Source organism: Bison bison, unplaced genomic scaffold (genome assembly GCF_000754665.1).
Source record: "Bison bison bison isolate TAMUID 2011002044 unplaced genomic scaffold, Bison_UMD1.0 scf7180017864384, whole genome shotgun sequence".
In the NCBI taxonomy this organism is placed as follows: domain Eukaryota; kingdom Metazoa; phylum Chordata; class Mammalia; order Artiodactyla; family Bovidae; genus Bison; species Bison bison.
Genome location: NW_011494956.1, coordinates 5,750,946 through 5,772,415, shown reverse-complemented (window position 1 = coordinate 5,772,415; position 21,470 = coordinate 5,750,946).

Genomic DNA, 21,470 nt, shown 5'->3' with positions numbered 1-21,470 from the left:
GTCAATGTGTCTTCATTTCTATTTCTCAAATTATTTATGAAAGTGAAGTTTTTATTCTTTTCTGTGCTGTGCATATATAAAATAAGAACAAACTAATATTTTCCTTAATTACTATCATTGCATTAATCATTCATATATATTAGTTAAGTTTTCTGTAAAAAGTAGAGCAAAAAACAAACAGAACCTCTGATACAAGGCAGTTATAATATATTTTGCCTGGAATTGTGTATTATAGAAATTATAATGTATTTCTATTAATCCATGACTTAGATACAATGTAATTACTTCAATATGATTATGGTATAATTATGCATAGTCATGTATATTGTCTATTTCTGAAATTTTAAACAAATTGTTTTTAATTTTAACTTTCCATATAAGTCCCTGATTTAAGTTTCCATATAAATACCAAACTAGAATTCACACTTGAAATTATCTTAGTCCTCAGAAACTGCTGTTTAAATTGGACTCACTGTTTTTATAATTTCATATACAAATGCAAATTAAATATATTTTGCTAGCTTCACAGCTTTCTTTAACCAAATCTGTATGAGATATATGAAGGTATATAGCATGATTTATGTGCCTAATTGGGGTAACTCAATTTATTATACAGAACTTGCCGGGGTCCAGCCCTGGTGGATCCAGGGAATTCGAAGCGGGGATGGCGTCAGCAATCAGGGAACTTCAGCTTATTTAAATGTAATTAAAGATATAAAGAGCGAAAAAAAAAAAAAGATATAAAGAGTGGTTAAATAAGGATAGTTCAGTGAGGAAATTCAGTGGAGAAAAGAGGCTGAAATAAGGATAGCTCAGTGAGGAAATTCAGTGGAGAAAAGAGGCTGAATAATTCAGCCAGAAGGTGAGAGAAAGAACGACATGGGGAGACCAAGTTTCGGTGAACAAGGCCCACACTTTATTTTCCAGAGTAGTTTTTATACCTTAAGTTATGCATAGAGGATAATGGGGGAAGGGGTAGAGTCATGCAGTAAGCCAGGCTTTCTTCCTGCAAACTTATCATATGCAAAAGTTTAGGTGATTTGCATCATCTTCTGGCCCAGAGGCCTGTTAACATTTTAAGACCCTTTCTTCAGAAAACTTATTTCTCTCTAAAGGTGATGAGTCAAGCGCCACCCCTCCAAAAGCATTAGATAAAGTTGCATTCCTACAGAGCAAAGGTGTGATGGGCTATAACAAGACAAAGAATTAACTCAAGGGTCCAAGGTTACAAACATTGCCAGGGACACAGCAGGTAAGGGATATGGAGACTTAGCAGCAAACATTGGCCCAACAAGTGAAAAACCCTTCACCAATACAATTTCTAATCAATCTTTTAACTGCTCAAAGGAATCTGTATTTAGACAGTTTAGAACATCTCATGCCTCTCACAGTTGGGAGGCTCTGAGCAATCACATGTGGCCGGAAAAACCTATTCAGGCAGGCTAGAGAACTTGCAAAGGAGTTTGTAGGTTGAAACACTGTCACACCCAGAAGCTTTTTCAACTGGAGCTATAAGTTAACTCTTTTTTCAGAGAGAGGTAGTGGGGGACAGCCCCCCCGTAAAGTCAGAGGTGTAGGTGAGAGCACAAAGCAGAAAGTAGGCAGACTCTGGTTTTGGGGGTAGATGCTCGAGAATTTCCAGGGGGACTCCTGAAGCTCGATCCTGCCTTTGCATATGCTGAGCCTCCTTCCTCATGACCTTTGCCACGGGCGGAGTTCCTCACGCTGGCTCCTGGCAGTGATAGAATTCCAGTTGAGCTATTCCAGATCCTGAAAAATGATTCTGTGGAAAGTGCTGCACTCAATATGCAATATGCAATATGCACTTAATATGCAGTCCTGGCAAAAACTCATTATATGTCAATGAAAAATGAATACATTTATATTTTTTTATTCAAGGACATCTTTAAAAGCAGGAAACATATCTACAAATACAAACAAAATTAAGCATATTTCCTTTTAAGTATTTAGAAATAAAAGGTATATTTTAAGAATATTTACATTAAATTATAAGAATATTTTACAGATGAATTCTAGTATTCTACTAATCTAAAAAATTCTGTCTTCATTTTAGTTGAAGGCTACAGTTAATTGTCACAGCCTTTCACTTGTTTTCATTTTCCTCCTGTGTTGTTACCAACCTTAGAAAGATTAGCTTTCCCTTTTCTAAACTAATACACACTGTTTTGTGAGTAAGTTCATCAGGAAGTTTACTCTGACGTTGCTTCTTGTGTGTCCTACGTTAGCTCTTCTTTTCAGATCAAACGGGTGTTTTTAAAGGTTATTCATTTTTAATTGAAATTTTATTTCAGTGAAAGTTATTTCTTTACTTGTAACAACAGAATTTCATATCTATTTTTGAAGTATATGAAAATATTGTCATTCATCTTATCAGAGTTATTTTTGTGGGAAAAGTAGACACAAATTGGTGTCACTTCCTAGTTCCCAGGGACTTCTCCTGTGGCCATGTCAGTGATTCTAAATTCTCCTTTTCATACCCATAATACTTGACTATGACTAAATGCTCAAAAGCTCAGCATTAGTGTCCCAAGCTGGACAAATCAATTATATATTCTCACTTGAGGGTTGAAATTTACACAGAGATATAAAACTGAAGATGGAACTTCACTTGCCTCATAGCAATGAAGATCCCTAACTCCCAGGACCTTTTACCTCAGAGCTTGCCTAGTTTCTAAGGATTCATTGATTATCTCTGTAATTTTTTTTTAACTACTTACAGTCTCCTTTCAGTAGTTTTTTTTTTTTTGCTTAACTTAGGCCAAAAAAAAATAAAAAGATAGGTCTTTTTGAGGTCAAATCAATGAAATAGGTCTAATTCAGACAGTAACTCTAAGTGTATATATTAAAGTCTACTGTATACAGATACCAAATATTAGTTTTGGCATGTTAGGTGAGATATTTTAATGAAGGTAGGTTATTTTTTATTTTCATAGTAGTTATATTTTTATTTATCTCATTTTTAAACAAACTATTGTAGCAGCATGATTCATGTCAGAATAGAGGAGATTTTGCATTGAATACAACCTTGATGAATGTATTAAAAATCTTCTTCCCTTTTGGAGGGTAAAACAAAAAGAAAACTAAGTTCCTCTGAATAGCATAAACAGGAGTTTTGAGATTGTATGATCAACCCTGAAGTATAGAAGAGAAGACAGAGCAAAAAATGCAAGAGAGAGATGGCCTGAGAAGATGCTGATTTCTAAGAAATCCATGACAGAGAATAGATGGCAATTGCAAGACACACTAAAACTTGTTACTTTTGTTCTCTTCTATGTGGTACAAAGAAAAGTGCTGTTTGTATTGTTTCTGCTTAAATGAAGGAGAAGGAGTCGTGTCCAATATGGAGCAGAGTGAAAGCTGGAGGAGAGAGTCTGAAGGAGGGATTGGGCAGGAAATCTAGATGGAGGCCTCGGCAGCAGTGAATCAGAGATAGTCCTCCCCTGAAGTCCTTTGGAGGTAAACAGAAAGTCTCTGGACTTCTCATGGCTCAGAGCATGACATTCAGCTATTTTATGTGGATATTTTAAGAAAGATGACTCCAAAATGGCTGAAGACTTTAGTCCACTCAAGCACAAAGCTTACTCTTCATTATATAGAAGTTTCTAGGAAATAAAAATTAGCAAGACAATGAAAGAAATTAAGCTGTTCTGTCACTGAGGCCAGTGAGGTTTTATAGCACTTCAAGTAAATCACTTTTTATTTATTCAATTCTTGCACAAATACCTTAAATGCAGATAATATAGCTTTTCTGCTCAAGTTTATTCTTGATTTGACATCAGGATATTAACTGATATTACTTTTTTTTTTAACAAGCCTCTTATTTTAGGATACTTTTTGACTCAGAAAAAACTTGTGAAGATAGTACAGAGACTTCCCATAAAACCCTGTTTGCTTTTTTTTTTTAATAATTATTATTGCTGTATCAAATTACCACAAATTCAGCAGCTTAAAAAAAACCCTCAAATTGATTGAGTTGGTAAGTAAGAAGTCCAGAAATCTAACATGGGTGTCACATGGCTAAAATCAAGGTGTCTGCAGAGTTGTTGTCATTTTTGAATGATCTTAAGAGAAAATCCATTCTGTGTCATTCCTAGCTTCTAGTGGACAACACATCCTTGGTTTGTGGTTCTATTCCTCCTCCTTCATAGCCAGCAATGGTTGGTAGAGTTTCTTTCATGCTTCAAATTACTCCAGTCCTTACTATGTTGTCCTACTTGACACAGCAAGGGCTTGTAAGGGGTTACATGATTAGATTAAGCCTACACAGATAATCCAAGATAAATTAATATCAACATCCTTAAATGTTACTACATCTGCAGTTTGCCATATGACATTAAATATTCACAGGCTCTGAAGATCAGGATGTGAACACTTTCATGAGAAATATTACTCTATCTAAATGCTGCACCCCAAACCCAGGTCCCACTATTATTAACATCTTATATGAATATGGCATTTATAGATGGGGAAACAGTGGAAACAGTTCAGTTCAGTTCATTTCAGTCACTCAGTCGTGTCCGACTCTTTGCGACCCCATGAATCGCAGTACACCAGGCCTCCCTGTCCATCACCAACTCCTGGAGTTCACCCAAACTCATGTGCATCGAGTCGGTGATGCTATCCAGCCATCTCATCCTCTGCCATCCCCTTCTCCTCCCGTCTTCAATCTTTCCCAGCATCAGGGTCTTTTCAAATGAGTCAGTTCTTCGCATCAGGTGGCCAAAGTATTGGAGTTTCAGCTTCAGAATCAGTCCTTCCAATGAATATTAAGGACTGATTTCCTATAGGATGAAGTGGTTGAATCTCCTTGCTGTCAAAAAGATTTTCAACAGCCTTCTCCAACACCACAGTTCAAAAGCATGAATTATCCGGCACTAGCTTTCTTTATAGTCCAACTCTCACATCCATACATGACTACTAGAAAAACAATAGCTTTGACTGGACAGACTTTTGCTTTTTATAATCTGTCTAGGTTGGTCATAGCTTTTCTCCCAAAGGGCGAGCATCTTTTAATTTCATGGCTGCAGTCATTAACTCCAGTGATTTTGCTGCTACTGCTAAGTCACTTCAGTCTTGTCCGACTCTGTGCAACCCCATAGACGGCAGCCCACCAGGCTCTGCCATCCCCCGGATTCTCCAGGCAAGAACACTGGAGTGGGTTGCCATTTCCTTCTCCAATGCATGAAAGTGAAAAGTGAAAGTGAAGTTATTCAGTCTCTTTGGGACCCCATGGACTGCAGCCTACCAGGCTCTTCCATCCATAGGATTTTCCAGGCAAGAGTACTGGAGTGGGTTGCCATTGCCTTCTCCAGTGATTTTAGAGCCCCTAAAATAAAGTCTATCACTGTTTCATCAAAAGGCTCTTTCGTTCTTCTTCACTTTCTGCCATAAGGGTGGTGTCATCTGCTTATCTGAGGTTATTAATATTTCTCCCAACAATCTTGACTCCAGCTTGTTTCATCCAGCCTGGCATTTTTCATGATGGACTCTGCATAGAAGTTAAATAAGCAGGTGACAATATACAGCCTTGACGTACCCCTTTCCCTATTTGGAACCAGTCTGTTGTTCCATGTCCAGTTCTAACTGTTGCTTCTTGACCTGCATACAGATTTTTCAGGAGGCAGGTCAAGTGGTCTGGTATTTCCATCTCTTGAAGAATTTTCCACAGTTTGTTGTGATCCACACAGTCACAGTCAAAGGCTTTGGCATAGTCAATATAGCTCAGTTGGTAAAGAATATGCTTTTATGCGGGAGATTCTCGTTCGATTCCTGGGTCAGGACGATCCACTGGAAAAGGGACAGGCTAACCACTTCAGCATTCTTGGACTTCCCTTGTGGCTCAGCTGGTAAAGAATCCGCCTGCAATGTTGGAGACCTGGGTTCGATTCCTGGGTTGGGAAAATCTCCTGGAAAAGGTAAAGGCTACCCACTCCAGTATTCTGGTCTAGAGAATTCCGTGAACTGTATAGTACATGGGGCTGCAAAGAGTCAGACACGACTGAGTGATGTAGGTTCATAAGAAACTGCAAAAACTGTTGTTGACAGCAGTTGAACTATTCTGCATTTTCAAAACATTTAATGACAGCTTCTCTTACTCTGAATCCTGACCAGAAATTAATATTCTAAGTCATTGCTGTTTTATCTGCAGTTTCAAATGACAAATTATATTGAGCATATTTTAATATACTCATTTATCATCTGTATTTTTTTTGGCAAGTTTCCTGTTCAGATCATTTTTAAATTAGGTTGTTTGTTTTCTTTTCTAGGTTTATGTGTTCTCTACATATTTTGTATCTAAATGCTCTATCAGATATGTGTTTTGTGATTATTTTCTCTATTTTGTTTTTGTCTTTTCATTCTTTTATAGAACTGGAATTTTTAATTTGAATGAATCCCAACTTACCAATTTTTTCTTTTGTATATCATCCTTTGGATATTAAATATTAAAAAAATATGATCAAATCCAAGATTGCATAGATTTTTCTCCCAGAAATTGTATTGCTTTGTATTTTACATTTAGGTCTTTGATCCATTTTAAGTAAGTTTTTGTGAAAGTTATAAAACAAGTGTATAGATTTTTTTTTGCATATGGATATTCAGTTGTTGAAAAGATTATTCTTTCTCCACCAAATAACCTGCGTACCTTTATTTCTTAAAAAAAATCAGATGATTACCTTTATCTGAGTCAGTTTCTGAGCTCTCTATCTGGTTTTCTTGATTTATGTGTCTATTTTATCATGAGTTTTTTTTTTTTTGGGGGGGGTTATTTAACTAGTCTTCTTCAGTATTATTTTGTCTATATGGGGTCTTTAGCCTTTCCATATGAAGTTTATATCAGTTTATAGCTCTCTACAAAATAGTTTGATGAAATTTTATTCAATTTTCATTGAATCTATGAATCAATTGAGAACTGTTATTCTTGCAGTCCAAGAATCCCAGTCGATGCCTAAAACCCCACATAGTACTAATTCCTATATATACTGTTTTTTTCCTATGCATAAATACTTATCATGAAGTCTAATTTATAAACAAGGCTAGTAGGGGATTAACAACAATAGCTAATAATAAAATATAAAAATTTAAACAACATAATGTCATAAAAGTCATATGAATGTGATCTCTTTCTGTCAAAATGTCTTATTGTACTGTTCTCACCCTTCTAGTGATGATGTGAGATGATATAATGCCTATACAATGAGATGAAGTGAAGTGAATAATATATTGATATGTAGGAGCAGGTTGACCAGCCATGGATTTCTGTCAAGAACAGAAAATGTTGGTGGTTGAGGATCCCTGGCATGATGGAGCAGGAAAAGCTGATATTTCAACATGCTGCTCAAAGAGGCATACAATTTAAAGCATATATGTTGTGTATTACTGAAATTTTCCATTTAATATTTTTTTACCCTGGTTAACTGTAGATAACTGAAACCCGAAAAAGTGATACATGGCTAAGGAGTGACTGTCCTATAAGAAAGCAATTGACTTTTTTTGTATTGATGTTATGCTGAAAACTTGCTACGCTGCTGCTGCTGCTAAGTCGTTTCAGTCGTGTCCAACTCTGTGTGACCCCATAGACTGCAGCCATCCCAGGGATTCTCCAGGCAAGAACACTAGAGTGGGTTGCCATTTCCTTCTCCAATGCATGAAAGTGAAAAGTGAAAGTGAAGTTACTCAATCACGTCTGACTCTTAGAGACCCTATGGACTGCAGCCTACCAGGCTCCTCCATCCGTGGGATTTTCCAGGCAAGAGTACTGGAGTGGGTGAAAACTTGCTGTAGTTCAGTCGCTCAGTCGTGTCCGACTCTTTACGACCCCATAAATCACAGCACATGAGGACTTCCTGTCCATCACCAACTCCCGGAGTTCACTCAGACTCACGTCCATCCAGTCAGTGATGCCATCCAGCCATCTCAACCTCTATCATCCCCTTCTCCACCTGCCCCCAATCCCTCCCAGCATCAGAGTCCTTTCCAATGAGTCAACACTTGGCATGAGGTGGCCAAAGTACTGGAGTTTCAGCTTTAGTATCATTCCTTCCAAAGAAATCCCAGGGCTGATCTCCCTCAGAATGGACTGGTTGGATCTCCTCGCAGTCCAAGGGACTCTCAAGAGTCTTCTCCAACACCACAGTTCAAAAGCATCAAATCTTCAGTGCTCAGCTTTCTTCACAGTCCAACTCTCACATCCATACATGACCACTGGAATAACCATACCTTGACTAGATGTACCTTTGTTGGCAAAATAATGTCTCTGCTTTTGAATATGCTATCTAGGTTGGTCATAACTTTCCTTCCAAGGAGTAAGCGTCTTTTAATTTCATGGGTACAGTCACCATCTGCAGTGAATTAGGAGCCTAAAAAAATAAAGTCTGACACTGTTTCCACTGTTTCCCCATCTATTTTCCATGAAGTGATGGGAACAGATGCCATAATCTTCGTCTACTGAATGTTGAGCTTTAAGCCAACTTTTTCACTCTTCACTTTCACTTTCATCAAGGGGCTTTTGAGTTCCTCTTCACTTTCTGCCATAAGGGTGGTATCATCTGCATATCTGAGGTTATTGATATTTCTCCCTGCAATCTTGACTCCAGCTTGTGCTTTTTCCAGCCCAGCATGTCTCATGATGTACTCTGCATATAAGTTAAATAATCAGGGTGACAATATACAGCCTTGACATACTTCTTTTCCTATTTGGAACCAACCTGTTCCATGTCCAGTTCTAACTGTTGCTTCTTGACCTGCATATAGGTTTCTCAAGAAGGAGGTCATGTGGTCTGTTATTCCCATCTCTTTCAGAATTTTCCACAGTTTATTGTGATCCACACAGTCAAAGGCTTTGGCATAGTTAATAAAGCAGAATAGATGTTTTCCTGGAACTCTCTTGCTTTTTCGATGATCCAACGGATGTTGGCAGTTTGATCTCTGGTTCCTCTGCCTTTTCTAAAACCAGCTTGAACATCTGGAAGTTCATGGTTCACGTATTGCTGAAGTCTGGCTTGGAGAATTTTGAGCATTGCTTTACTAGCGTGTGAGATGAGTGCAATTGTGCGGTAGTTTGAGCATTCTTTGGCATTGCCTTTCTTTGGGATTGGAATGAAAACTGACCTTTTCCAGTCCTTTGGCCACTGCTGAGTTTTCCAAATTTGCTGGCATATTGAGTGCAGCACTTTCACAACATCGTCTTTCAGGATTTGAAATAGCTCAACTGGAATTCTATCACCTTCACTAGCTTTGTTCGTAGTGATGCTTTCTAAGGCCCACTGGACTTCACATTCCAGAATGTCTGGCTCTAGGTCAGTGATCACACCATCATGATTATCTGGGTCGTGAAGATCTTTTTTGTACAGTTCTTCTGTGTATTCGTGCCACCTCTTCTTAATATCTTCTGCTTCTGTTAGGTCCATACCATTTCTGTCCTTTATCAAGCCCATCTTTGCATGAAATGTTCCCTTGGTATCTCTATTTTTCTTGAAGAGATCTCTAGTCTTTCCCATTCTGTTGTTTTCCTCTATTTCTTTGCATTTATCGCCGAGGAAGGCTTTCTTATCTCTCCTTGCTATTCTTTGGAACTCTGCATTCAAATGCTTATATCTTTCCTTTTCTCCTTTGCTTTTCACTTCTCTTCTTTTCACAGCTATTTGTAAGGGCTCCTCAGACAGCCATTTTGCTTTTTTGCATTTCTTTTCCACGGGGATGGTCTTGATCCCTGTCTCCTGTACAATGTCAGGAACCTCTGTCCATAGTTCATCAGGCATTCTATCAGATCTAGTCCCTTAAATCTATTTCTCACTTCCACTGTATAATCATAAGGGATTTGATTTTGGTCATACCTGAATGGTCTAGTGGTTTTCCCTACTTTCTTCAGTTTAATTCTGAATTTGGCAATAAGGAGTTCATGATCTGAGCCACAGTCAGCTTCTGGTCTTGTTTTTGTTGACTGTATAGTGCTTCTCCATCTTTGGCTGCAATGAATATAATCAATCTGATTTTGGTGTTGACCATCTGGTGATGTCCATGTGTAGAGTCTTCTCTTGTGTTGTTGGAAGAGGGTGTTTGCTATGACCAGTGCATTTTCTTGGCAAAACTCTATTAGTCCTTGCCTTGCTTCATTCCGTATTCTAAGGCCAAATTTGCTATAGTTGCTGATTGTTTACTGGCATTTTCTTACAGCATCTTTGAAACTTTTACATTGTGAAGTATATCATCTGGGAAAGGAAAAACTTTATTTGTTTCTTTTCAGTCTATAAACCTTTTCAATCTTCCTGTCTTTCTCCTACTTCTCTCTCCCTCTTCCCTCTCTCCCTCTACCCCATCTCCCTCCCCCATCTTTCTTCTTTGTCCCGCCCTCCTTCCCTTCATTTTCTTCCTCTCTCCCTCCTTCCCTTCTCTTTTGGAAGATTATTAATGGAATTTTCAATTCCTTCTTTTAATTATGTTAACTTTTGTCACATGTTTTTCATGTTCTGTTGTTACATGTATACGTGTTTAGGATTCTTGTTTGTTCTTCAAGAAGTAACCCTTTATCAATATGTAATGCCTTTCTTGTCCCTGGTAATCTTACTCATTCAAACATCCCCTTTTCTGAAATTAATAAACTTGCATTATTTTGACGAATTCTAGAATATTATATATTTATCCTATTCTCCATCCCTTTTTCAAAGCTGTCTGAGTTTTCGTGTTCCAAGTGGGTTTCCTATGAAGAATATGCAGTCATATTTTTTTACCCACTCTGCCAATCTCTGTCTTTTAATTAGTATAGTTAGCTCTTCACATTTAAAGATTTCAAGTATTCATTAAAATGATATTTGTCCTTTTGTAACTGTTTCACTTATCCTTTGTTCCCCATCCCCACCCCCACCTTTCTGCCTTCTCTGATTTTAATTGAACATTTTATTAACATATGATTCTATCTTATGTCATTCCAGGCATACCAATTAAAAATAATACATAATATGTTAGCCACTCAGTCGTGTCTGACTCATTGCAAGCCCATGGACTATAGCCTGCTAGATTTCTCAGTGCATGGAATTTTCCAGGAAAGAATACTGGAGTAGGTTGCCATTCCCTTCTCCACAGGATCTTCCAGACCCAGAGATGGAACCCAGGTCTCTTGTATTGCAGGCAGATTATTTGCCATCTGAGTCACTAGGGAAGTATACCATTTATGCTTCTAAAAATATTTAGTTGCCTTAGGCTTCACAGTATATATTCTAATTAATGTAAGTTCTCCTTCAAGTAAATTATTTCAGTTTATGGGAGGTAAAGTCTCCTTATATCTGAATATTCCTAGTTCCTCCTTCTTGCCTCTTGTGAATGTGTTCACATTTATTTCATTTATCCATATATTATTTCACCCAGTACATATTATATTTTATTGATTTAAACAGTTATCTTTTAGATTTATCAGGGATATAAAAATAGAGGTTTTATTTTTATGTCATTATTCCTTTCTCAACCTTCTTTTTTCTTAAGATAGATCCAAATTTTTAACCTATAGCATTGTCTTCTGCTTGGAAAATTCTTTAACATTTTTCAGCTGCTGAGAATTTCTACTGGCAACAAATTAACTTTTTTTTTTTTTTGGTCTGACTCTATTTTTCCTTCTCTTTTGAAGGGTATTTTCACTAGACAAAAGCACGTGTTTCATTGATTTCTTTTTCCAACACTTTAAAAATTTTATATCACCCTCTTCTTTTGTGCATGGTTTCTGGTGAGAAGTGTGCTATAATTCTTATTCTTTTCTCCTCTGTAGGAAAGGTGGCTTTTCTCCCCTGATTTGTATTACATTTTCTTTATGTCTAAATTTTCTTCAGTTTCCGTATGATATGCCTAGATGTAGTTCATTTTGTACTTATCCTGCTTGGTGTACTCTCTGGTTTGGTGTTTGTCATTAATTTTGGAAAATTATCAGCCTTTATCACTGCAAGTATTTTTTTTTCCTTCTCCCTACTCCTTCTCATATTCCAATTATACATATGCTACAGTTTTTGAAATTGTCCCATGATTCTTGGATGCTCCATTTTGCTTTTTCACCGTTTTTTCTCTTTTTGTCACTTTACTGACTTACACTCAGCTTCCTAATTTCTTCCTGTGTTGTGCCTAGTCTACTGATAAGTCCATTGAAGACATTCTTCATTCCTACTGCAGTGTATTTGATTCCTCATATTTTCTTTTAAAATTATGTCTTTAAGTTTTCATTTCTCAATCTCTCTGCTTACTTCATGTTGTCTAGTCTTTCTGTCAAAGCCCTTAACATGTTACCTATAGTTATTTAAAATTACATTTGATAATTCCAATTTCTATATCATATCTGAATCTGGTCCTGCCAATAGGTTTGTCTCTTCAGGTTGTGCACTTCCTTGCCTTTTGGTTTGACTTGTAATTCTTTTGTCAACAACTGGACATGTTGTGTTGGGTGATAGGAAATAAGGGAAATTAGTGTGAAGATTTATTTTAATCTGGATAGGAGTTAGGCTGTGTTTCATTTTTGCTATAGCAGTATGTGCCAGAGGCTTCAACTTAACCTTAGTGCCCTTGTCTTTGTTTCCCCTGTTGGCTTTGTGTGTTCTTAAATGCACCTTATCAATGAGGGTCTGTGTCTCACAGACCTTTCAGCTATAATTCACAGTATGTTTGGGGGCCCTCTTGGTGTGGTTAGATGTGTGTGTGTGTGCCCTATTGGTGTGGTGGTGAGATGTGGCAGCGGGCAAGTGTTCTGTAAGCATATTATTAAATTTCCATCTCTTAATGGGTCTCTGTCTTTGGGCATTTTCACAAGTCCTTCCCCTGCTGTATAGCTCCCCAGCTCCTCCTAATGAGACAAGAAGGATGGAGGGAGCTCGAGTGGCAGCCATACCATTTTCCCCACCAGAGATAAGGCTCAACTCAGTCTTTTCCTCTGGAGTCTATTACTGTAAATGGAGAATACTCTGGGCATATCTCACAATGATTTCTCTTCTCTTCTTGCCAGAGCCAGGATAGGATCATTTTTATATCCTCAGCTTGAGGATTTGAGATAGAGCCTGTGAATATGCTAGAGACGCCTTGTGAATCATGCTAAGGCTAGTTCATATGCAATCTCCAGCAATTTTTCAAAATTACAGTTACATTTTTCTACCACTTGTTGGCTGCAGCAATTTCTATTCCAGGTAAGCATATAATCAGATCTTTCCCCTGACTCTCCGAGGGACTGTATCTCCATATTTTGGTGTGGCAGATTGCCCTTAAAATATGTTATCATTCTATGATAGGTCAAAGAAAAGTCATTTGTTTTCATTTTTTTCTTGCTTTATCTTATAAGGATGGATGTGAGGTCTGTCAGGATTTACAAGTTGTAGTTGAATAAAATAAAGTTGTAGTTGAACCTGGAAATCAAATGACTCTGAAGTTTTGCACTACATACATCTTAATTAGTAGATTTTGCCATTAAAAAAATTCTTTTCAGTTGAAAGAAATAGGTTTAAGTGTATGATCTCTTAATCACAATTTTGGATCTTTGCAAGCCACTGCATTCTCATCATCTTAACTTCTGTTCATCCATTATGTACAAACAGGTCTAGTGTTCATATCTTAGGTAAAACAATAGGGCTTAGCAACTAATAAGAATTAATAAGCATTCCCTGTAATTATATATAATTAGACTTTAAAAATTTTCTTCCAAATTATTTGTTACTTTTATTTTAATTGTGTTACAAAAACTATTTCCACCTCACATTGCATGCTTTAAAAGACATTACCCTGATATGCAGGAAATATCTTCACCTTTATGTTGATTTAACAGTTAAAACAACTTTCCCCAAACTAGCCTAGTGAGAGCTTTCTTAATCAAATGTTACCATTGTTTGCCATACCTTTATTTTTTGTAAAACACTTACATGAAAATTATAAGATATTTGTTTTGTAAAACAAACACTTATTTTGATGTTTTTTATTGCCTAATTTAAATTGCTGTTGTTGTTCAGTCACTCAGTCATGTCTGACTCTTTGTAACCCCATGGACTGCAGCATGCCAGGCTTCCCTCTCCTTCACCATCTCCTCCTTGCTCAAACTCATGTCCAGTCAGTTATGGCATCCAACAATCCCATCCTCTGTCATCCTCTTCTCCTCCTGATTTCAATCTTTCCCAGCATCAGGCTATTTTTCAATACCCCAATAAGCTGGATTTTTGTATCTGGTGGTCAAAGTATTGGAGTTTCAGCTTCAGCATCAAGTCTTTCCAATGAATATTAAGGACTAGTTTCCTGTGGAATTGACTGGTTTGATCTCCTTGCATTCCAAGAGTCTTCTCCAACACCACAGTTCAAAAGCATCACTTCTTTGGCATTCAGCCTACTTTATGGTCTAACTCTCACATTCATACACAAATACTGGAAAAGCCATAGCTTTGCTTAGATGGATCTTTGTTGGTAAAGTAATGTCTCTGCTTTTTAATATGCTGTCTAGTTTGGTCATAGCTTTTTATCCAAAGAGCAAGCGTCTTTTAATTTTGTGGTTACAATCACCATCTATAGTGATTTTGAAGACCAAGAAGATAAAATCTCTCACTGTTTCCATTGTTTCCCTATCTATTTACCATGAAGTGATGGGACCAGATGCCATGATCTTTGTTTTTTGAATGTTGAGCTTTTAGCCAGCTTTTTCACTCTCCTCTTTCACCTTCATCAAGAGGTTCCTTAGTTCCTCTGCACTTTCTGCCATATTCACTTTCTGCACATCTGAGGTTATTGATATTTTTCCCGTAAATCTTGATTCCAGCTTATGCTGCATCAGGCCTGGCATTTCACATGATGTATTCTTGAACATCACCAGCTGGTCAATACCAAAATCAGGTTTATTATATTCTTTGCAGTCGAAGAAAGATAAGCTCTATACAGTCAGCAAAAACAAGACCAGTAGTTAGCTGTGGCTCAGATCATGAACTCCTTATTGAGAATTCAGACTTAAATTAAGAAAGTAGGAACACTAGTAGGTCATTCATGTATGACCTAAATAAAATTCTTTATGATTATACAGTGGTAGTGAAAAGTAGATTCAAAGGATTAGATCTGATAGAGTACAAGTTAAATAAGCAGAGTGACAATATACAGCCTTGACATACTCCTTTCCCGATTTGGAACCTGTTTGTTGTTCCATGTCCAGTTCTAACTATTGCTTCTTGGACTGCATGCAGGTTTCACAGGAGGTAAGTATGGTGGTTTGATATTCCCATCCCTTTAAGAATTTTTTACTTTTGTTGTGATCCACACAGTCAAAGGCTTTAGGATAGTTGATGAAGAAGAAGTAGATGTTTTTCTAGAAATTTCTTGCTTTTTCTATGATCCAACAGATGCTGGCAATTTGATCTCTGGCTCCTCTGCTTTATCTAAATTCAGCATGAACATCTGGAATTTCTCAGTTCATGTATTGTTGAAGCCTGGCTTGGAGAATTTTGACCATTACTTTGCTATCATGTGAAATAAGTACAATTGTGTGGTAGTTTGAACATTCTTTGGCATTGCCCTTTTGGGGATTGGAATGTAAGTGTGGCAGTTTCACGACATCATCATTTAAGATTTGAAATAGCTCAGCTGGAATACCATCACCTCCACTAGGTTTATTTGTAGTGATGCTTCCTATGGCCCACTTGACTTCACACTCCAGGATGTCTGGCTCAAGGTAAGTAATCACACCGCCATGGTTATCTGGGTCATTAAGATATCTTTTGTATAGTTCTTCTGTGTATACTTGTCACCTATTCTTAATATCTTCTCTTCTGTTCAGTCCTTACTGTTTCTGTCCTTTATTGTGATTGCATAAAATGTTTCTTTGGTATCTCTAATTTGCTTGAAGAGACCTCTGGTCTTTCCTATTCAATTGTTATCCTCTATTTCTTTGCATTGCTCACTCAGGAAGCCTTTTTTATCCTTCCTTGCTATTCTTTGGAAATCTGCAGTCAGATGAATATATCTTTCCTTTTCTCCTTTGCTTTTTGTTTCTCTTCCTTTTTCAACTATTTGTAAGGCCTCCTAAGAAAGCCATTTTGCGTTTTTGCATTTCTTTTTCTTGGGTGGTTTTGATCACTGGCTCCTATACAATGTCATGAACCTCTGTCCATAGTTCTTCAGGCACTCTGTCTATCAGATCTATCCCTTGAATCTATTTGTCACTTCTGCTGTATAATTGTAAGGAATTTCAGTTAGGTCATACCTGAATGGCCTAGTGGTTTTCCATTCTTTCTTCAATTATAGTCTGAATTTTGCAATAAGGAGTTCATGATCTGAACCAGTCAGGTCCTGATCTTGTTTTTGCTGACTGCATAGAGCTTGTCCATCTTCGACTGCAAAGAATATAATCAGTCTGATTTTGGTATTGACCATCTGGTGATGTCCATGCATAGAGTCATCTCTTGTATTGTTGGAAGAGGGTGTTTGCTATGGCCAGTATGTTGTCCTAGCAAAACTCTGTTAGCCTTTGTCATGCTTCATTTTGTACTCCAAGGCCAAACTTGACTGTCCATGTGTTCTTGACCACCTAATTTTGCATTCCAGTCCCCTATAATGAAAAGGACTTTTTTTTTTTTTGGTGTTAGTTCTAGAAGGTCTTATAGGTCTTCATCAGATCAGATCAGATCAGTTGCTCAGTCGTGTCCGACTCTTTGCGACCCCATGAATTGCAGCACGCCAGGCCTCCCTGTCCATCACCAACTCCCGGAGTTCACTCAGACTCACGTCCATCGAGTCAGTGATGCCATCCAGCCATCTCATCCTCTGTCGTCCCCTTCTCCTTCTGCCCCCAATCCCTCCCAGCATCAGAGTCTTTTCCAATGAGTCAACTCTTCGCATGAGGTGGCCAAAGTACAGAAATCCCAGGGCTGATCTCCTTCAGAATGGACTGGTTGGATCTCCTTGCAGTCCAAGGGACTCTCAAGAGTCTTCTCCAACACCACAGTTCAAAAGCATCAAATCTTCAGTGCTCAGCCTTCTTCACAGTCCAACTCTCACATCTATACATGACCACAGGAGAACCATTTAAATTCAGCTTCTTCAGCATTTGTGGTTGGGGTATAGACTTGGATTACTGTAATATTGAATAGTTTGCCTTGGAAACAGAGATCATGCTGTCGTTTTTGAAACTGCACTGAATTGTTTTCTAAATCATTTCTCCATATTGGTATTACAGATTGACATTTAACTTTTTATTCTAGTGGATATGTTTAAAGATTTTGTCATTCATGTTTTATATAATAAATCAAACTTAATATCATTTATTTCCAATTGTATAATGAAGGAAATGGCACCCCACTCCAGTACTCTTGCTGGGAGAATCCCATGAACAGAAGAGCCTGGTGAGCTATAATACATTGGGTTGCAAAGAATTAGATACAACTTAGCATCTGAGCACACACACACACACACGTACACACACATTATCAAGGTTATTAGAGTGTTTTAAATCCAATATCTTTTTTTTCAATGTCATTTTCTAGAATTTTAATTTCATTATGTTTAAATCCTTTCTAATTTTAGTCCCTTCTTCTGTCTTTTAATACACATATGTTTATATTTAAATAACTATCTACCTTTTTCTTGGTTTGGTATTCTAATCTTATTTATTTTTTGGCTTTAATTTTTGAAACATTTTTAGCATTTCTTTTGGTGAAGGACTAAGAGAGATAGACTCTCTTAATATTTATCAAAAAGATTTTATTACACCTCCATTCTTGACTAAAATATTTTATTACGCCTCTATTATACTCAACTATAATAGTTGAATATAGAATTCTACCCTGTTGCTCTTTTCCCCTTAGTACCTTGAAAAAGAGATTTCTGTATCTGCAGGTGTCTCCATTACTTATTAGAAATATCGTGAAAGTCTAATTGTAATATATTTAAAATTCATTTGCCTTTTCTTTTGACTATTTGTCATGCTATGCTATGCTATGCTAAGTCACTTCAGTCGTGTCCGACTCTGTGCAACCCCATAGATGGCAGCCCACCAGGCTCTGCCATCCCTGGGATTTGTCATACTGTCCTGCAATTATTCCATGTTAAATCTATTGATTCGAGTGGTCCGGGCCAAGGGAAGGACTCGCGGCTGCTGGGCTCGCACCGCTGTCAGTGCGGCGGGGTGCGCAAGCAGCGCGGAGGGCGGGCTGAGCTGAGAGAAGCTGAGGGGGCGACGGGGGCGACTCCCGCGTGTGTACTCAGCTCCTCACGCTGCGGCCCGGGCCGCCTTCTTCCTCCCTCCCCCCCCAAAAAAAAAATAAATAAATAAATCTATTGATTCTTATTTGTCCCAAATAATACTCCGCTTCCTTCAGCTAAATACTCATGGATTTAATTAGTTTGCAACACTTCTCTTCTGAATTATTATTTTTTGTGGACTGCCTCTCTCTTATTCACTTTGTCTTTTTTTTTTTTTTAAGTTCTAGTTTGATGTATACTGAACCTTATCATTGTTTCTTTGTATTCCCTGTGTCTATCTTCTCTTCAGTGGGTCCATCTCTTTACATCTCTGTATCTTTGTTTTATATTCTGTGTAATTTGTTTCTTACACATATTCCTAACATTTTCCAGTTAACTTGGTTTCTCTTTAGTTGCATGTAATATGCTATTTATCATGTCAAATAAGGTTTTAATTTGAATTTCCATTAATTTCATTTATTTATTTAACCACATCATTCAGCATGTGGATCTAAGTTCCCAGACCAGGGATCTAACCCATGCCCCCAGAATTGGAAGCATGGACTTTTAACCACTGGACAGCTAGCAAAGTCCCCTATTTTAGACGTTCTTATAACATAAATTTAGTTAGTTAAAACATGTTTCTTGCTTCTCCATTCTGCTCTATTCTTTCAATATTGCTTCTGTTATTTTTAAATTATTTGAATTATTCTTAATTGACATATTTTTTAAAAATTTGAAATTCTTCTGTTATATATATTAGTAGCTCTGAGGTTTTACAGTGTTCAGTTTATCATTTATAGTGATTTTCTTCAGTGATTTGTAATGTTTTATGGCTCAGTCATTATTGACTTGGTTGTTATTTTTGTAGGATTCCTGTATGTTCTGGACTATGACAGTCTCAACACATAGCAATTTAGGTTTTGCTGGTTTTTGAAGCCCTAGGAGTCTCTATGGTGCTAACCTGGTTAAGTTTTCATTTCCGTGTGACTGACACCAGGCCACAAAGGTGATATAAATTTGTATCGTATCCTTACATGGAAGAGGCTTAAGCTTTAGTTTATTGTTTAGATGGCCACAACTTCTCTACTGAGGTTAAAGGAACTAATCCTTCAGAAATATTCACACGCCAATTTGTATGCCTACATTCTGCTTTCTCTAAACGTTGAAACTATTTATTTTACAACTATTTCTCTATTATATAATAAAGTCCCCCAAAGGTACAAAGTTGTTATTTTTATCTCTGAGTATTTATCACCTTCCCTTCCATAGTAGATATTCAAAATTTTAAGTGAACCAAGTGCATATGATGATCAAATATCAAATATTGGCTATAAAGTTGATATTAATTGAGTACAATTAAAAAATAACAATTAGAATTCAATTGTCTAGGCAGAAACTACTCTTTAAATTTGCTTATTGAGAAATTATTTTTCTTTTCCATATAGTCTAGACCATAATATTTACATCATTGCTTAAGCCCAAATCATGTTCTTTTCAATGTAAAGACAATATATAATTATAATATGCAAATATCAAATGGATATATAAAATGTGAAAATGTTCCAAAACCTATTTTGTAAAGATGCGTATATGCTCAGGCATTTTTGTCCATATAGAGAAAAAGAGAATTTCTTACTTCAAAAGATATGCAATAAAATTTAAATTATATTTCCAGTGATTTTCAAAGAATCAGCAAAAATACATCATTCATAAAGTTTTGCAGAGGAAGAAATGTAACTACTACAATTTTGTAAAAAAAAATTTCAAAATGTTGTATTCACATTAAAATGCCATGTGAATTATATGACAGTTTTAAGCATGATGAGACATTGTTAAATTTAGGGGAAAGTTATTACAAATCTACTTTATAGACATCTTCTGAAGAAACCATTGTCATTCATAGTTTCAAGTCCTGGAAATATTTAATGGCATGCCATTTTGGGTAACATATTAATAGTGAGAATAACTACTCTACTAGAATACCTTATTTTAGTATTTGTTTTTGGTGCTTTGTTTAAAGAAAAATTGAAGGAAAGCAATCTGTATTTTGAATTTGCTATAGAATATGCTTGAAAGACTAATTATCCCAAAGATTTGAGCAGAGCAGAGATGCATACTTTAGCATCTCCATTTCATTTAGCTTTTCTGTGACTGGTTTTCATTCTGTCTGCCCTCTGAAGGATAAGGATAAGAGGCTATGGAAGCTTCCTGATGGGAGAGACTGACTGTGGGGGAAACTGGGTCTTGTTTTTATGGGCGGGGCAATTTTCAGTAAATCTTTAATCCAATTATCTGCTGATTTGGTGGAGTTGTGTTCCCTCCCTGTGGTTTGACCTGAGACCAAGCTATGGTGGAGGTAATGAAGATAATGGCAACCTCCTTCAAAAGGTCCCATGCACACACTGCCACACTCAGTGCCCCCGACCCAATCGCAGGGCACCACCAACCCATGCCTTAGCTAGAGACTTCTTGAAACTCACAGGCAAGTCGGGGTCAGTCTCTTGTGGGTTCACTGCTCCTTTCTCCTGGGTCCTGGTGTACACAAGGTTTCATTTGTGCCCTCCAAGAGTCTGTATCCAAAGTCCTGTGTAAGTTCTGATGGCTCTATGGTGGGGTTAATGGTGACCTCCTCCAAGAGGGCTTATGCCACACCCAGGTCTGCTGATCCAGAGCCCTGCCCCTTCGGAGTTCCAAAGAATAGCAAGGAGAACTAAGAAAGCCTTCCTAAGTGAAAAATGCAAAGGAATAGAGGAAAAAATAGAATAGGAAAGACTAGAGATCTCTTCAAAAGAATTAAAGATACTAAGGGAACATTTCATACAAAGATGGGCACAATAAAAGACAGAAATTATATGGACCTAACAGAACCAGAAGCACTGGTTTTTCCAGTGGTCATGTATGAATGTGAGATTGGACTGTGAAGAAAGCTGAGCACCGAAGAATTGATGCTTTTGAACTGTGGTGTTGGAGAAGACTCTTGAGAGTCCTTTGGACTGCAAGGAGATCCAACCAGTCCATTCTGAAGGAGATCAGACCTGGGTGTTCATTGGAAGGACTGATGCTAAAGCTGAAACTCCAATACTTGGCCACCTCATGTGAAGAGTTGACTCATTGGAAAAGACTCTGATGCTGGGAGGGATTGGGGGCAGGAGGAGAAGGGGACGACAGAGGATGAGATGGCTGGATGGCATCACTGACTCGATGGACCTGAGTCTGAGTGAACTCTGGGAGTTGGTGATGGACAGGGAGGCCTGGCGTGCTGTGATTCATGGGGTCGCAAA